General features: G+C 41.7%; 1 long non-coding RNA gene across 1 annotated transcript in view; it reads right to left on the bottom strand.

Moving 5' to 3' along the window:
- The window catches only part of LOC140479721 (uncharacterized), a 259861-nt gene that overhangs the window by 4855 nt on the left and 235059 nt on the right, over window positions 1-19947 (bottom strand). The window contains exon 2 of the long non-coding RNA XR_011961102.1: window positions 12254-18108. This is a non-coding gene — a long non-coding RNA (uncharacterized lncRNA). The remainder of the gene's footprint in view (window positions 1-12253; window positions 18109-19947) is intronic.

Here is a 19947-nt window from a genome sequence, read left to right as displayed (position 1 = left end):
CAGGTATATAATACTCTACTTTTCTTCACTTGGCCTGCCAAGGTGAATATTATAGTCCATCTCCCAATTTCTTTTCCAGTCAACCTATCTGACTGCATCCCCTTATGACGTCTTCACATGACAACATACTTTCCCACCCAGTTTTGTCATCTGCAAACTCAGTTACCACACCTTTGCCCTTCATCCAAGATATTGAAATAAATGGTGAAAAATTGAGGCCCCAGAACAGACAAACTGCAGCATTTACTTGTCACATCTTACCAATCAGAAAAAGACCAATTATACAGTCTGTGTTTTCCACTTACAAGACACCCACACACTCCCTTTATCCACATTTTACTCAATGAAACAATTCCAATAACATAAACATGATTTCCCTCTCACTAAACCATGCTGACTCTTGCTGATTACCTCGAGCTTTTCTAAGCACCCAGTTATAACAGTCTTCTTGATACCAGCCACAAAAAGACATGACCCTTTCTCACTAGTATCCTCACATACGGGTGAGGAAGGACACCACTTCGACTGGGACAATACATCCATCCTAGGACAAGCCAAAAAAAGACGTGCACGAGAATTCCTAGAAGCATGACATTCCAACTGGAATTCTATCAACAAACACATCGTGTTAGACCCCATCTACCCTCCCCTGAGAAAAGGAACAGGAAGTGACTTCATCACAGGAAATGACATCACCAACCCAAAGAAACCCAAACATATAAATAGAAAGCAGGAATTTTCAACATTGCTTCGCTTGAGGTCCATTGAAGATGTTACCTAGCAAGGTAATGAAATGTCTGGAAATGAACCTTTCAGCTCAGTGAGCAAACCTACATCCAAAAGTCGTCTTGATCAATTCTACCATCTTCCCAGGATAAATGTCAAGCTGACAAAAATCAACTATGAGCTAGTCCACACATTCTGTTGAGTGCTGGTTTAGATAAATTTGCTGGAAATCTTCCATGCTCACTAATTAACTATCAAAAGAATGAATCAGGATCTATAATATAACAGACTGAATGGACTTTCAGTCATGTACTTTGTTGACGGCCACATCAACTCAACCTCCTCTACACAAACAACAAAATCATTTGTAAAGATTTACAAATGACATTCCACTGCTACTCTCAGGTTATTTTTTAGCAGGAAAAGCAAACATGTTATGATATTTGAAGTACAGATCCAAACCTGGCACAATTAATTGTCTGAAACAATATCCATCACTCCCAAATATTCTTTGAAATATCTTCAGATTGTTAGAAGGACCACATTTACTCATTGCCCCATACAAAGGCACTTACAGCAGAGGGAGACATCATATGACTATGGCAAACCCAGCAAAGACATTAAGGGTACAATTACATTTCTCCAAACATCCCCTTCCTCATTAAGAAAAAAAAATTTATCATTGCAGCCAAAAGTTATGCAAGTTACTCAACATACATGGTCACAAAGAAAATCATTAACAACACACAAATCTAGCCAGTTCCTTGACTTTTGTCAGTCTCTGCACATTGTTATAATGGAGGCTGAAAGAAGCACATTCTTTCTTAGTTTCATTACTTCACACGTCATCACAACCAAAGTTAAACCCTGCCCATCCCTGTAGCTCTGAGATATGACTTAACCTCCTGCACTCAGTCCATCCTTCCCAGCAACAAGTTTTATTTGTGGTGAGAACACATTCTGTCTGGAAAGATTGGCATAGGTGTCAATGAACAGATTGCAGCCATCACTCTCCCTCCATGGGAAAGGACCACATGAGCAAGGCTGCCTCTGTCATGAAAGTAGGAACATGGTGAATTGATACACCTCTGGACCAGTGGAAATACCAAAGGGTGTGCTTAACCACCTGTAATACCCAAATAGCATTCAGAATGTAGTGAGAAAACTTAGTTTAATTCAGCTTCACTTACCAACAAGCATCCTTCACAGAGGAAAATAAAGACTTGGCAACTTGTTGCAAGTTTCATCATTAGTTGGCATGGGGTGGTGAGATGAACTCAAGGCTGTATTGAGATACGTTAGATCTGTGCACTGACTCAGTTTCCAGTCTTTTATTTTGCTGCTAAACCTGTCTTTAAGATTTTTAAATTCATTCATGATGGTATCTCTGGCTGCACCAGCATTTATTTTTTACCCCTAATTGCCCAGAGGTTTGCTAAGAATTATCACATTGCTCTGGATCTGTCAATTACTTCTTTGCTCATTCCCTACTGTTCCCTCCTTCTACCTTATCTTTCAGGCTGTATTTAAGGGCAGCAGGAATTCTTTTTTTTGAAGATGCTTTGTTGGTCTTAATCTAAAAATGGATCAGAGTGTATGTTCATCAAGAAGATATCCAAGACATCTTTTAGGATCTGTTCAGCAATCAGTGACCTGGCACATACAGGCTTTCCAGTTCAAGACTAGCTTCAGCTGAAATGAGTGGACATTCTTTAATGTCTACTCTTTGGAACTTCAGATCATCATTTTTCCTTTTTTTCTCAGCTTAATCTGTCCTCTGGCATGAGATCACTACATCATAAAGTCTCAACCTTATTTTCAAAAGCGTCATGTTTGAGTCATCATCTTGAGCCTCTTTGCACATGTTTGTGAAGCTCATGGTGTTGCATGAAGCACTCGTGTGTATTTGACACATCAGGTTCATTAGATATTTACTTCCTCATTCTAGAATTCACAACCATTTATAACCATTAGGACTGACACCACCAATTTATTGTATGGTAAAGTGTGGTTCCTCAGATAAATTGTCTGATGTCTCTTCAATGCCATCTTTATTGGTTTATTTTGCCGCATGCTAGCTAAGCATTTGCTTCCTAAGTGATTCAGCATCTTGCAGTTAGAGCACTGCTTTCTCCACAGTGAAATACCTCCTTTTTTATGTGATGTCCTCTGCAGTATCTACGTCCTGACCTCTAGCCATGATTATTCTGCTGGCTCTTCTACAACTGTCCCACCCCACCCACTATACTGTTTTCTTTCAGCCTCAGATGTCTCTAAGCAGAATGTAAAGCTTCACCTCTTCTCCTATTAATATGCTCCGAGCTGATAATTGATAAATTGATTTTCTCTGCATTTTTATAGCTTTCTTGAGAGTGTATTTTCCTTCTCTCAAAAGACAGGTTCTCAAAGAAGGGTCTCTTATGTCTAAGGCAATCCTGTCTCTGATCAGTTTCCAATTGTCCAAACTCTCAGGTTTCACATACTGACAATTAGTCTCCCTCTCCCCTTCAGCTCTGATGTTCAAAATATACCATTAAAATGGGGTTCAAAGTCTGTTTTCAAAGCTGGCTTTTCTGCTTCTCAGTGAGATCTGGGATGCAAAACTGCTTGGAGCACTCTTTCCCCAGCACTAATAGCACTATTGTTACTCATAACTGTTCAAGTTGTAAGTATATTCTGTAGCTATTTCATGACTATGCAACTGAGAGGAGTGACGGTTCTAATTATGTCTCAGAGCTCCTTCATTTCTACAGCATCAAGGCATATGAAATTGTGAATCACTTAGTCATTCAAAACTGCTGACTGCTGGATTTCTTTTCCAGCTTCTTCTTCATTTTGCAGTAGCCAAATCTCTTCCAACTCTGAAAACCCACATATTTTCGGTTGGATCTTTTTTTTTCTGCACTCCTACAGCTCTGAAAATCCACACCTTTTCAGCTACACTATTTCTAACACCATGTTACAAGTGATGTGTTTAATGGCTGCCTTAGACTGCACACAAAGGCATTTGCAGTAGAGATCACATGATTTACGGCAAGCCAGCTAGTACCATAAGGGTACAGTTGCATTTCTCCAAACACTGTTGGTCTTCTGAGAACTTATACACACAACTGACAGGCAAATCTCTCTTATCAAAACATGAAATAGTCATCAAGGACATCTTGGTAAATCAGAGGTGCAACATTTCCAGCACTGCTTTAAAATAGAATAACAGTTTGTGTTGTCCTCTTGACGAGCAATTTGGATAGTACCATTCCTCTGCCCTTTGCCTGTAGCCCCGCAAATCTTTTTGAAAGTCATGATTGAATCAGCCTCCACTATTCGTTCAGGCAATGCATTCCAGATCGTAACCATTCACTATGTAAAGAGAAGGTCCATCTATAAAGAAATGGCCTTTTGCTTTCCTGAACACAGATAGAAATGTTAGAAATTCAGAGCACAGACAGGGGATGTTTGATACAATGAAGTTTGCTGTCACTTTACTGAATTCTCTATATGCGTTTGATCACCCACGTATGGAGAGAGCAAACAAAGACCAGACAAAACTCATTCTGACCATTCCCTCTTGGTACTAACAGTTATGGATGATACTGATGACACTCTATGCCTGTTTTACTTTGTTGTAATCATTACGATCCACTCAGAGGCTGACTTCTCAGTTGACATCATGACAATCAAAGAACAGTGACTTCTAAACAAAGGTTTTCTTGTATCAGTGGTCAAAACTTTACTGAGTTATAAAGATGTTTCCTCCAGTTATAGGACATCAAGCTTGTGGCATATAGTGAAATGTGGTGTGTGTTCTATCCTGTCTGACCATTGTGAAGTGCATTACATTTCAAAATTGTTTGAGAAGGTATATATGGGGATGAGCATGGATTAATCTCAAGGATGAGTTGTGTGACTCTATGACTCTACAACTCTCTTCCTGATTGCACTGTGGGTGTAACTACGGGGCCTAGATTGCAGAGGTTCAAGAATGTAGCGCACCAACATTTTTCAAGGGAAAGTAGAAATGGGCAATAAATGCTGGGCTAACCTGTGAAATGCACATGCCATGAATTAATTAATTAAAAAAAAACAATGCCTGTCATTCACAGAATCCTTAGAGTGTATGAAACAAGGGGAAGGTGATGGCATAACATTAGTATCAATGGACTGTTAATCCAGAGACTCCGATAACATTCTGGGGACCAGGTTCCAATCTCACCATGGTGGATGGTGGAATTTGAATTCAATAAATATCTGGTATTAAGAATCTTATGATGACTGTCAATTGTTGCAAAAACCCATCTGGTTCACTAATTCTCTTTAGGGAAGGAAATGGCTATGGACTACATGTAACTCCTGACTCACAGCAATGTGGTTCACTCTTAACCTCTAGGCAATAAATTCTGCCAAGCCAGTGACACCCTCATCCCGCAAATGAATTTTAAAACAAACGGCCAATCAGCCCATCGAGTCCACACCACCCTTCCAAAGACCATTCTATCTAGACTCAACTGCTACCCTACCCCTGTAACTTTGCATTTCCTATGGCTAACCTATCTAGCATAGACATCCCTATGAGCTATTTACCCTTGCCAACTCCTCTAATCTTTACATCTATGGCTTGTCGGAGGAAACCCATTCAGACATGGGGAAAATGTGCAAACTCCACACAGTCAGTCACCTTAAGCTGGAATTGAACCTGGGTCCCTAGCATTGTGAGGCAGCAGTGCTAACCACTGAGACACCGTGCTGCCCCATTCTGCTTCTTCTACCACAACAGTCGGCAATTAAAACTATCACATACTCAGATACTACCACCAATAGCATTTGGTTGGTATCGTTTGGGAATTTTGCTGCTACCAATCCTCCTTTCGCTATTTTGGGCCTGTCAAATGATTAGTTTAGATTCCTACAGACCTTTCGGCCAACCAGTCCACACCGACCCTCCGAAGAGTAACCCACCCAGACCCATTTCCCTCTGACTAATGCACATAACACTATGGATAATGTAGCATGGCCAATTCACCTGATCTGCACATCTTTGGACTGTGGGAGGAAACCTGAGCACCTGGAGGAAACCCACACAGACATGGGGAGAATGTGGGTAAAAACAAAAACAATGCAGATGCTGGAAACCAGATTCTAGATTAGAGTGGTGCTGGAAAAGCACAGCAGTTCAGGCAGAATCCGAGGAGCAGCAAAATTGACGTTTAGGGCAAAAGCCCTTCATCAGGAATACAGGCAGAGAGCCTGAAGGGTGGAGAGATAAATGAGAGGAGGGTGGGGGTGGGGAGAAAGTAGCATAGAGTACAATAGGTGAGTGGGAGAGGGGATGAAGGTGATAGGTCGGGGGCGCGGGGAGGGTGGAGTGGGTAGGTGGAAAAGAAGATAGGCAGGTAGTACAAGTCATGGGGACCGTGCTGAGCTGGAAGTTTGGAACTGGAGTGAGGTGGGGGAAGGGGAATTGAGGAAACTGTTGAAGTCCACATTGATGCCCTGGGGTTGGAGTGTTCCGAGGCGGATGATGAGGCGTTCTTCCTCCAGGCGTCTGGTGGTGAGGGAGCGGCGGTGAAGGAGGCCCAGGACCTCCATGTCCTCGGCAGAGTGGGAGGGGGAGTTGAAATGTTGGGCCACAGGGCGGTATGGTTGATTGGTGCGGGTGTCCCAGAGATGTTCCCTAAAGTGCTCTGCTAGCAGGCGTCCAGTCTCCCCAATGTAGAGGAGACTGCATCGGGAGCAACGGATACAATAAATGATATTGGTGGATGTGCAGGTAAAACTTTGATGGATGTGGAAGGCACCTTTAGGGTCTTGGATGGAGGTGAGGGCACAGGTTTTGCAATTACTGCGGTGGCAGGGGAATGTGCCAGGATGGGAGGCTGGGTAATAGGGGGGCGTGGACCTGACCAGGTAGTAACGGAGGGAACGGTCTTTGCGGAAGGTGGAAAGGGGTGGGGAGGGAAATACATCCCTGGTGGTGGGGTCCATTTGGATGTGGCGGAAATGTCGGCGGATGATTTGGTTTATGCGAAGGTTGGTAGGGTGGAAGGTGAGCACCAGGGGCGTTCTGTCCTTGTTATGGTTGGAGGGGTGGGGTCTGAGGGCGGAGGTGCGGAATGTGGGCGATATGCGTTGGAGGGCATCTTTAACCACGTGGGAGGGGAAATTGCAGTCTCTAAAGAAGGAGGCCATCTGGTGTGTTCTGTGGTGGAACTGGTCCTCCTGGTGCAAACTCCACTCAGACAGTCACCTGAGGCTGGAATTGAACCTTGTGAGGCAGCAGAGCTAACCACTGAGCCACCGTGCTGCCAAATGGTCGAGACAGATGCAAAGAACAGTACAAATCCCATAGAATGGGACAAATACCAAGACCAGCAATGGACCACAAAACGGCTTATAAGAGTGACTAAAAAGATAATGAAAGGAAACTTGCATGGGACATAAAAAACAATATGGCTGGTTCAGAATACTATTGGTGCAGTGAAAGGTGGTAGTGAAGATATTGTCGGATATCATCATTGAGATAGCATTTTGCTTCAGTATTCACAGCAGAAACAAGGAGAGCTTGCTGGACTTCCCAAAGAAATTAACAGAGGATCAGAAAGAGGGTTGAAATAAAATTAGCTTAAGTAAATAAACAACAATGGAGAAATTAATGGGATTGAAGAGTGACAAATCTCCAGGACCAGCTCCAGTTTTTTCCCACAGTCCAAAAATGTGCAGATTAGGTGGACTAGCCATGCTAAATTGCCCCATAGTGTACAGGGTTATGCAGGCTAGGTGGATTAGCCATGGAAAATGCAGGGCTACGGGGATAAGATGTGGAGTCTGGGTGGGCTGCTCTTCGAAGGGTCTGTGAAAACACTATGGGCCGAATGGCATCTTTCTGCATGGTAAGGATTCTATCCAATCCTTTAGAATATATTTAAAATTGTGTAAATTGGGAGAAGATAAGGTATATCAAAATAATCTCAAACTGTGAAAATAACATAAAAATTATAACTACTTGAGTAGTAGGGTTGCACAACTGGGTGGCATGTTCACTAAACACAATAAAGCCTGTCCTAAGTAACATTTTTTTGTTTAATTTTCCTTCTTCTACTCTGGCTCTCTCAAGACTCAGATAATACAAGATTTTTGAATATATGTGATGAGATTGAGAAGATGTTGAAATATTTGTAGATGCAGGGGTCAGGAAGGAATAAACATAACATGGGATCCACCCTCTGAATCATATCAGCCTCAGCTCTAAACACTGGTCTAATAGCAGGAGCCTTTTCCAGTGATTATAAATAACTGTAATAATTCTCTGACATGTGAACCAGGAAGTGCTAATGAAAAATGGAATTTGCTGCTGCCATTTCCCTGAGAACATATAAACAGTCAGCAGCATTATCCTCAAGGGAAGCTTTATAAAACTGTTTCAAGATTAATTTGAAAGCAGGTTAAATTTCAGCACAGTGCTTATTTTCTTCATTAACTCAATATATCAACAGGAAATTTGTAAATGAAGCTTGTCAAATATTGGATGAATGGGGTGTGCAGCCAATCTGGAAACATTTAAGAAAGTGAAGTGATGATGTGTTATAGTGTGTGAAACAACCTCAACAATCTACACCCTCTTAATAACTCCATCCAGGAGGCATATTGAGGTCCATGTGACTACTGGACATTGTAGGGACTTAATGAATTAGGTTCAGAACTTTGAGAGTCTTTACTTATCCAGAAGTCTCCTCTGTGTATAATAATTGCACACTATCATGGGAATAAAGCAATCTATTCACAATTTAAAGTTTTGATGGTGATTTCTCTTCTGCAGAAGCAGATGGATAAGGCTGAATTAATTGGCGCTTCACTAGGTTCAGGGGCAGTTAGAAAGCAGGAATTAGGAGTATTTAGTGGGGCTGGTTACAATGCGATCAATTAGTCATGTTTAAAGAAACTTCCAAGTGTAGAACAATGCAGCAAGATGGAGTATTTGAAAGGTATGAATTCCACACACCAAGGATCTGATGGCTCTCGAACTTGCCATTACTGGTGGAGCTGAGGGGTGTAATGTACAGCAAAAGATAACTTCGGACACAGGACCAGGGTCTGTATAGGTTGGATGCAGTGAGGCTATGGAGGATTTCTCAAATGAGAATAACTTTTGAAAATTAATCTATTGGAGGAAAGGAAATCAGTGGCGGATGACAAAGTCAGCAGTGATAGATGAGATCAGGACAAAGAATGTCAATGGAAGTAATTTAAAGGAATGATAATGGTCACACCAAAAGGATGAAATCCTCCTGTGGTTAGTTCGTATTGATGAATATTGAGCTGAGATGATCGAGAACTGAATCAAAGGGATTTAATGAAACAAAAACGTTTGATGAGGCCTCACAAAGAAGTAACTAAATGTTATAGGAGCAGGGCTAATGGTGAGAAGGGTGGTGATGGAATAAGGGACAGTAATGCAACATACTGGATAGTTCCAGTTGGGGACCTGAAGATATACCAATGAGCTCTTTCCACTGGCATAAGAAGTGAGGATAGAGCTAGGAGGCATTTGAAGGAGATGGCTTACAATTGAAACAAGTTATAAATTCTCCAAAATTGGTTGTAGTAAGATTATGTTGACTAAGGTGCCTTGGCAGTAGATAAACAAACCAGACCTTGGCAGTAGATAAACAAACCTGTTAAAGAAGGGTGTAAAAGGATGGGAAAGAGTTAATACTGATGAGAGCCTTCAGAGTCACCCTCTATCATGAAATTATGCAGATATGTGCGCAAACCAGCTTAAGATCTTAAATGGCTAAGACCCAATATCCAGATCAAGCTCAGAGTAGAATCTTCCCAGTCAGCACCTTCACACCTCAGCTACAGTGAGAAATTTGGGAAAATCAGACAAAATGTCAAGTGAGACTCCTTTCAATCAAAATATTGCATATTCCAACCAAGTGCTGAATGTCAAGGTGAGATTTTCACTAGCGAACTGCAAAAGGTTATTATGGTGATTATTGTTCATGTGAATCTTTGGCATTAGCCTCCTCTTCTTTGTCCCTTGTCTCCTCCCATATGGTGCAGGATAAGAAGAGAATCCCACTAATAACCGTGATACAATAACCATGATTGTTTATCTGGAAAACTGCCAAAATAACAACCACCGTCAACTTTTCCATCACCTGGCCATGGTGCAGGAGCTACTCACTTTGTACCTTGGGCCATTGAACATCATGGTGCACCGAGGATGGTTTCTGTACCTTCAATGCTACAGTGAGTCACGACACACAAACAACACAGAAAAAACTACACGTTTACAAATATGAACATTTTTTCTGATTGATGTGTCACCCGTGCCATCTATGGGAACCTTCTCAGGGTTGAGGGAGATTGGGGGGGCTGGCAAGGTGGAGGTGGAAGGCCTGGCCATCCCTGGAGTATCCTGAGAGGAGACTTCTCCCTGTTTTTGGTCTTCCTCTAGCTGGATAGGTACTGGCACTGCCCTGTCTCCTTGTGAGGTCAAGGTCCCCCTGTCGCCTTGCTGATGGTGAGATTGATGATGTGTGGGCCTGTGCCTATATCCAGCAGACACTGAGCATGCTGAATCTGCCTCTCCAAAGCAGCCACCCACCTGTCCAGATGCTGTCATGCCTGAGGCAGCAGGGTCCTAACCAGGTTGCTGCAGTCTGGCAGCCCTTTGTATCAGTTTGCACACCCTATTCACCCCCAACCAACAATCCAGCCTGTTGTTCCTGTGTCAGATGTGCACCTGTATGAAGTCCCAAATTTCTGACACCATTGAGGAGTTGGAGGGTTGGGGGGGGGAGAGAAAGAGAGAGAGAGAGAGAGTTGTCCTGCTGCCTGGTCTCTGAGTACATACAGACAGCCCCCAGTATGCAAATGAATTCCTTTCTGGTGTCTGTTCACAAGTCGATTTATACACAAGTCAAAACACAACGCAGGACAATGTAAAGCAGCTGTTCGGAAATACAGGAAATGTTCATCTGTCAAGTCTTCAAAATTATAACTATATTTGGAATCGTGTTCGTGCATACAAATGTTCATTACTCAGACATTTGTAAACGTGTTTCTTATATCCTTATTGCATTTACAGAAACCATGCTCTTTGACTCCATAAATCTCAACAGAACTGTTGCTGAGCTGACACTAGCTGAAATGCACTGTACTGCTTTACAACTGTAGCTACTTTATTTTTCTTCTCACTGTGCTGGGAGAGACACTGTTATAACTGAACACAATCAGTAGGTGATACTGACTGTGGATTGGGATATTATTTATTTCAATGGGATGTAAAATAATCGCTATTTTAAAAATAGGAAACAAAATGGACTCTAACACATTTGTTTTACATTTCAAGTCTTTTCCAGAGAAATAAAATGGCAGAATTGATTTTACCTACAGCATGTGGATTGCAGCTGTCTAACAAGGTTAGCTCGCTAACATTTTCTCCAACACAACTACGGACAGGCGATAAATATAGGCCTAGCTAGTGATGCACACATCCCATGAGTGAATTAAAAAAACTGAGGATACTTCAACAGAAAAGAGCATCAAAAAGCACTGTAAACACTCCATGGCAGTTCAGTTCACACTCTAACCAGGGATCACCACTGAATTAATGTTAGGCTACAGTGTTCTAGAAGTAAAGCCAAATTTCTACCTTTAGGTCCGTGTCACAAATCTGCTCCCAAGCCTCCTGATCACAATAATAGATTTACAATGTACAGCATGGAAAACTCAGGTGACTAATTCAGGCCTTATGACCTTGCAGTTTTGGGCGCAACAAATCTGAATCCTCAGATTCAGGTATGTGTCAATTTGTTTTTTTTTGTTTTAGTGGGTCTATTCCACCAAAGCTCATTAGCTGGAAGCTAACTGATTCCACTAAACAGGGTGTACTCACAGACCCTCCCTTTCCTGAGGTTGCCATGCTGTAGAATAAGTTGTAGCAGTTTCAATCTGATTATTTCTTGCTTCTAGATTTTGGTCCTGGACTCAGCTGCCACAGGAGTTGTGACTGTAAAGACTGTACCACCATGATGATGGTCTTCTGACGTTAACGAGAAAGAGTTTCGAGGATTGACCACTGATCGGTTTTCTAGAATACTTTCTCAAAACTGAACACTAACTGCCACCATGAAATACATGTGTTACTTTGTTAACTGTATAATGTGAACACTAAGAGAGGTTTCTTACTAAAGAACAAGAATCAAAAGATTTATTTGCAAAGTAACTAAATACATTACATTACAACTCTATCGGAGACAATAATGTAAACTAGGCTTTAGCACAATGATAAACAAATTGACTTTTGCTGATGGATTCCAGAATACAGTGGCAGTAATTCAGGGCAGTACCAGTTACTTTATTGAAGAATGTCATATAAGAGGATGGCACAATGTCACATGCAGGCCACCACTTACCTCTCTTAAAGGTGCATGCTTTCCTCATCATACACACATGCAACATTACTACAGATAATAGCAGATCGTTAACATGGGAGCATTCAGGATGGGGTAACCAAATGGAGTACCTGGTGGAAAATAAGAAGTGAGACAGACTTGGCATATGAGAGAAGGAGAGATGCAGATGAGATAAGGAGCAGGCAATGTAGATGGAAGACTTATCCAACATATACGTAGAAAACCTCCAGGCCAGTGTATGCTGCGAGTGATCATAGAGATAGTATCCTCGAATACTTACACATGTGCATTTATAGAGAATAACCTGACAGCTCACTAAAAATACCTACTTCCCTTTACATTCAATAAGACGGAGGGAGACTCTACCAAATTATCATTGACATCATAGGGTTCAGCCTCAGAAATGTGACCTCCTGGCGTGGAGCCTGAAAGAGCACTGAAAAATCATGGGAGCCTTGAACATTACTTCCTGGCCTTCCTTCTGAGCCAGCATGAGTCATTGGAAGCTTTGAAATCTTGGCGAAAGATCCTGGCAAAGTATACATTACAAGAGCCTTGGATAATATTATAGAGTCACTACAGATTAATAAATAGAATATATATTTCTGTTTCTTAAACCTAGTTCTTTCAACAAGCACATCCCATATATTATTATGCCAGTTGAAATTATTGCCATCCTATTTCTCAAATTAAAAACAGTTCTTTTTAATAGAACTGGGAAGAGAAAGTGAGTAAACTTCAAATTCTTGTATAGCCCATCAGATTACAACTGTCCCAGGCTCTGAAAATAACACCATTTCAAAGGTTTCCTGAGCAACACTGAGATATTCATGGTTCAGTGAAAGTGGAGGAGTGGAGTGGGGAGGTTGCTTTGCCATTTGGTCAACTTAAAGTATTGTGAAGGGCTGCAAATGTAAACTACATTTTGAATCATTAATTCTAGTTCTTTGGTTTCACGACCATTCCTTGCTGAGCAATATCCAGCATCAGAGCTCTCAGAGATTATATTTAGTCACATCATTGCTGAAAGAATAACATCATCAATCAGGAAAATAACTCATTATGCAGTCACCAAACAAACAACTCATTAAAAAAATAACATCACAAAGTGCAATCTTGACTTGGATTCCATCCAAATCTGTGGGCCAAGCTGGGAAGGGGCAATCCTACTCTGAATGAGGCAATGCCAAAACATAAATATCTATCCAGAAAGATGTGGCTGTTCCACAGAATGCTAATGTATTTAAGTGCCAGACATCATTGGTTTTATGAGAACAGAATCAACCACTGTTTACTATAACATCTTCTAAGCACTTAGTAAATCATGGGTGAGTAGAATCTAAAAACAAACTTTGAAAGTGTATTTTGTTGAAATGAACCTGATGGAGTCTGCTAGCTCTTGGCAATGCACTGTTTTTGCCCACAGTAAAATGAAATACCAATGAATATTTGAAATAAAACCATAAAATTTCATACATCTAAGGGCGGCACGATGGCTCAGTGGTTAGCGCTGCTGCCTCACAGTACCAGGGTCCCAGGTTCGATTCCAGACTCGAATGACTGTGTGTGGAGTTTGCACATTCTCCCCGTGTCTGCATGGGTTTCCTCCAGGTGTATAGGCATTTGGGTGGGTTACTCTTCGGAGGGTCTGTGTGGACTTGTTGGGCTGAAGGGCCTGTTTCCAAACTGTAGGGAATCTAATCTAATCTAATGCAAGTCTGCAGCTGTGCAAAGAAAACATAGTGCAGTATGTAAGAACTGCATGATGAAAGAACAAAAAGACATTTATAATCTTTCACAACCTCAGGAGTGCTGAATGCTTTACAATCAACAATGGATTTCTGAAGAGTGGAATTATGATGAAAGACACACTGAAAGAACATATGCCAACCACATGGGGGATTGGTGAATGACCCATTGCATATTTAAAAGAGAATTAAGTGATATACAAAATAGTATCAATCAAACAATATAAAGTAAAGAATACGTAAATAGCAAAGATAGCAAGAGGCCTGACCTGAGAAAAATGGGAGACTTGGAAAGCACAGTTAAGAATATAGAACATGGAAACAGTACAGCACAGGATCTTACCCTTCAGCCCATGGTGTTTATGCTGACCATAATTGCATTCTAAACTAATCCTAAGTGCCTGCACAGGGTCTGTATCTCTCTATCCCCTGCCTGTTCATGTGTCCGTCTAAATATGTCTTAAACTTTGCCATCATACCTACTGGATTTAGCATTGCGCAATGAGGCAGATTTGATAAAGGGGCTTAAGGAGATAGTGATCATAATATGATTGAATTTACACTGTAATTTGAGAAGGAGAAGATAGAATCATTACAGGTGAATAATGGCAACTATAGAAGGAGGGGCTGAGTAAAACTGACTGGGAGAGGAGCCATGAGTGTAGTGCTGGAAAAGTACAGCAGGTCAGGCAGCACCTGAGGGGCAGAAAAATCAACATTTTGGGCAAAAGCCCTTCATCAGGAAACCTGATTGGGAGAGGAGCCTAGCAGGAAAGACAGTGGAACAGCAATGGCAGGAGTTTCTGGGAGTAATTTAGGAGGCACAGCAGGGATTTATCCATAGGAAAAAGAAGCACGGTACAGGGAGGATGAGGCAACCATGCTGACTGGGGAAGTCAAGGATACCATAACAGCAAAGGAGAAAGGGCAGTGGGAAACCAGAGGTCTGGGAAGTTTACAAAGACCAACAGAGGGCAACAAAAAAAAGAAATAAGGAGGGAGAAGATTAAATATGAGGGTATGCTAGCCAGTAATATAAAGGAAGACTGTAAGAGTTTCTTTAGATATATAAAGAGCAAAAGCAATGCAAAAGTGGACATTGGGCTGCTTGAAAATGGTGCTGTTGAGATAGTAGTGGGGAACAAGGAAATGGTTGAGGAACTGAATAATTATTTTGCCTCAGTCTTCACGGTGGAAGACACAAGTAATACCCCAAACATTCAAGGGAGTGAAGGGGCACAGCTGAGGATGGTGACTACCAAAAAGAAGGTGCTAGAAACTTGAATGGCCTGAACGTGGATATATCACCTGGACCAGATGGACTACACCCCAGAGTTCAAAGGGCGTTAGTGGTGATCTTTCAGGATTCAATAGAATCGGGGAGGGTCCCAGAAAACTCGAAAATTACTAATGTGACACCCCTGTTTTAACAAGAGAGTAATGCAAAAGATGGAAAATTACAAAGTGATTAGCCTAACTTCAGTCGTGATAAGATCCTGGAATCCATCGTGAAGGATGAGATTTCTGAATACTTGGAAGAGTATACTGAAATAGGGGAAAGCTTTCATCAAGGGGAAGTGTTGCCTGACAAATCTGCTAGAAACAGATAGATAACAAACAGGATAGACCAAGGAGAGCCAATGAATGTTATCTGCCTGGTCTTCGAGGTCTTTGACAAGGTGCCGCACAGGAGGCTACTAAGTAAGATAAGGGCCTGTGGTGTCAGAGACAAGGTGCTAGCATGGATAGAAGTTTGGCTGTCTGGCAGAAAGCAGAGATTGGGGATAAAAGGGTACTTCTCAGGATGGCAGCCAGTAACAAGTGGTGTTCTACAAGGCTTAATGCTGGGACCACAACTTTTCACTTTATACATTAACAATCTAGATGAAGGAACTGAGGGTACTTTGGCTAAGTTTGCAGATGATAGAAAGATAGGTAGAGGGACAGGTGGCATTGAGGTGGTGAGGAGACTGCAGAAGAATTTGGACAGATTAGGAGAGTGGGCAAAGAAGTGGCAGATGGGGTACAACATGGGAAAGTGTGAGGTCATGCACTTTGATAGGAAGAATAGAGGCATGGACTATTTTCTAAATGGGGAAAAAGTTCAGAAGTCTAATTACAAAGACACTTGGGAGTTCTAGTCCAGGATTCTCTCAAGGTAAACTTGCAAGTTGAGTCAGTAATTAGGAAGGCAAATGCAATGATGACATTTATTTTGAGAAGATTTGAATATAAAAGCAAGGATGTACTTCCAAGGTTCTTTAAGGCTCTGGTCAGACCACATTTGGAGTATTGTGTGCAGTTTTAGGCCCCATATCTCCGGAAAGATGTACTGGCCCTGGAGCGTGTTCAGAGGAGGTTCATGAGAATGGTTTCAGGAATGAAAAGCTTAACATATGAGGTACATTTTGAGGACTCTGGGTTTATACTCAATGGAGTTTAGAAGGATGAGGGGGGGGGATCTAATTGAAACATACAGAATACGAAATGGCCTGGACAGAGTAGATGTTGGGAAGATGTTTCCATTGGTAGGAAAGACGAGATCCCAAGGGCATAGACATGGAGTAAAGGGAAGACCTTTTAGAGTGGAGGTAAGGAGAAATGTCTTCAGCCAGAGAGTGGCGAATCTATGGAATTCATTGCCACACAAGACTCTGGAGGCCAGATCATTGAGTATATTTAAGACTGAGATAGATATGTTCTTGAGTATCAAGGGGATCAAGGGTTACGGGGCGAAAGCAGGAGAATGGGGGTGAGAAACGTATCAACCATGATTGAATGGCGAAGTAGACTCAATGGGCTAAATGGTCTAATTTCTACTCCTATACCTTATGCTCTACGTCCACTCCCTCCCCTAGCAGCATGTTCCAGGCACTACCACCCTCTGTGTAAAAAACTTATCTTGCAGAACTCCTTTAAATTTTCCCCCCTCGCCTTAAAAACTATGCCCCCTAGTTCAGGTCTGAAATTAAAACTGAAATTGAAAAATGCTGGCACAATTTTGCTCGACCAGAAAATCAAATCAAATCAGGCCAATATTAAGGTCACTGTTCCCTCAGCCTGCCCAATATTCTGTCAATGGGTTTAAACTATAAATGTCAACCTGTCTCACTTTTCCATATCCCACCCAATATGGCCAATGTCTGAGGTATATCTTTTTGGCAGTCATCTCCCCTGCTCTGCTGGTGTTGTCTATTAAATGTGGAATTTCATAGGCACAGCCAGCTACCAGTTAACCAGTCATAATGCTCTTCTTTACGTTCAAGCTAAGGCTGTGAACCCTGACAGGTTACTGATTCATTGAGAACATCACAGTTACAGCTGCCCTTGTTGTCAACTACTTTGTGTGTGTGTGTGTGTGTCCATAGACATACCACATTCATGTGTGCAGGATCACACTGAATCTCTCTCATGACATGAAAATCTGCTGCAGTTCATCTCTTTTTTAAAAATCTCTATTTTGTAATGGTTGTTTAGGAAGTGAAACCACTTGCTTTTTATTTGCTCACTATGGAAAATGGTTGAGCTGAAATATTATTGCAGTGACCAGATAATGTCCATGGCCATTTAAAATCATTCAGAAGCAGTACCTGCAATTAAATGCAAGTATAAGTCAGTTAGAATCTTAACCTTGTGCTGAAAACAACGAGCATAAGGCTGCAACATATGCATGTCCATAAAACACCAAAGTTGTGCTGAACATTTGTAAGTCATTGTCCTCACATAAAATACTGAGTTCAATTATGGGAATCACTCAACTAAGGTCAAGCTCTTACAGTCATAGAGTCATAGAGATGTACAGCATGGAAACAGACCCTTTGGTCCAACCATCCATGCCGACCAGATATCCTAACCCAATCTAGTCCCACCTGCCAGCACCCGGCCCATATCCCTCCAAACCCTTCCATTTCACATGCCCATCCAAATGCCTCTTAAATGTTGCAATTGTACCAGCCTCCACCACGTGACCTCCCAACTCCAACTCTGCGTGAAAAAGTTGCCCCTTAGGTCTCTTTTATATCTTTCCCCTCTCACCCTAAACCCATGCTCTCTAGTTCTGGACTCCCCGACCCCAGGGAAAAGACTTCGTCTATTTATCTTATCCATACCCCTCATAATTTTGTAAACCTCTATAAGGTCACCCCTCAGCCTCCGACGCTCCAGGGAAAACAGCCCCAGCCTGTTCAGCCTCTCCCTGTAGCTCAGATCCTCCAACCCTGGCAACAATTGTAAATCTTTTCTGAACCCTTTCAAGTTTCACAACATCTTTCTGATAGGAAGGAGACCAGAATTCCAACAGTGGCCTAACCAATGTCCTGTACAGCCGCAACATGACCTCCCAATTCCTGTACTCAATACGCTGACCAATAAAGGAGAGCATACCAAACGCCTTCTTCACTATCCTATCTACCTGCGACTCCATTTTCGAGGAGCTATGAATCTGCACTCCAAGGTCTCTTTGTTCAGCAACACTCCCTAGGACCTTACCATTAAGTGTATAAGTCCTGCTAAGATTTGCTTTCCCAAAATGCAGCATCTCGCATTTATCTGAATTAAACTCCATCTTCCACTTCTCAGCCCATTGGCCCATCTGGTCCAGATCCTGTTGTAACCTGAGGTAACCCTCTTCGCTGTCCACTACACCTCCGATTTTGGTGTCATCTGCAAACTTACTAACTGTACCTCTTATGCTCACATCTAAATCATTTATGTAAATGACAAAAAGTAGATCAGAAGAAATGTCCAGATTTGGGCTGCACTGTGGCTCAATGGTTCATATTGCTGCATCACAGCTCTAGGGACTTGGATTTGATTCTGACCTGAGGCGACTGTGTGGAGTTTGCACATTCTCCCCGTGCCTGCATGGATTTCTGTTGGGTGCTCCGATTCCCTCCCACAGTCCAAAGATGTGCAGGTTAGGTGGATTGGCTATGCTAAATTGCTCAAAGTGCCAAGTGATATGCAGGCTAGGTGGGTTAGTCATGTGAAATACAGTCTTACAGGGATATGGGTTAGTCTGGGTGCGATGCTCTTTGGACATTTGGTGTGGACTTATTGAGCTGAATAGCTTGCTTCCACACTGTAGTAATTCTATAAAATTCTTCTATAAATTCCATTTTCACCTGGAATGAGGAAATGAGATGAAAGAAAGTAGGTTGTTCTTCTTAGTACAAGGAAATTTGGGAGATTTAATAGAGTGTTTCATATGTGAGGCATTTTAATGCATAGATAGGGAGAAACTTTCCACTAGCTGGATGGTCAACAGAGGACACATTTAAGATTAATGATGCGGTTGCTTGTTATGATCTGACAGATTGTCTGAAATGGTGTTGGAAGCAGATTCAACAGTTACCAAAATGTATACAGGTATGAAGAAATAAACCTTTCTAAATTCTGCAGAAAGAATGGGGCAAGTAGGAGCCATTAGTGAAATCAGTTTCAGAGACTGACTACTGGAAAGAGAAACCTGTTGCTGATGGGCAAAACCGCACAAATATCAAATGGAAAGAATCTGTAGCATGTAACAGTTCATCCAATCTCAAGACAAGGAAGAATCAGATCAACCAGCATGTTAACCCTATATCAGTTCTGATGAAGAGTCAACAGACTTCAAATATTAGCTCTGCTTTCTTCCCACATACTGCCAGACCTGCAGAGGTTCTCCTGAAATTTGTTTTTGTTGATTAATACTGTACTTTGCTTGGAGATGCCTTTATTTGGCAACATCTGATTTGTGCAATTTGCTCCCTGCTCCCATTTATTGTGCGCCCTGGAGCACTTCAACTTAGGTATCTCCAGTGAACTATTAAACCTTAGTGCAATCACTACAGTTTTATAATGAACTGGTTTGTTCATGAATCAATATGCTTTATTTGCCACTTGACATTGATCAGTTTTACAAGGCTTGTTAATGCACCTCCCTTTCTTGTTTACGAATGAGGCTCATTATTTTAGCTAATCAACACTTTACATTTGTAACTTATTTGCCCAATTACATAATTGCAAAATATTTTCAAAATATGAAACCCATTCCTCTCCACAAATTTAAGATATTT

The sequence above is a fragment of the Chiloscyllium punctatum genome, chromosome 7, assembly GCF_047496795.1.
Source record: "Chiloscyllium punctatum isolate Juve2018m chromosome 7, sChiPun1.3, whole genome shotgun sequence".
NCBI lineage: Eukaryota > Metazoa > Chordata > Chondrichthyes > Orectolobiformes > Hemiscylliidae > Chiloscyllium > Chiloscyllium punctatum.
This window is presented reverse-complemented; position numbering and strand designations above follow the sequence as displayed.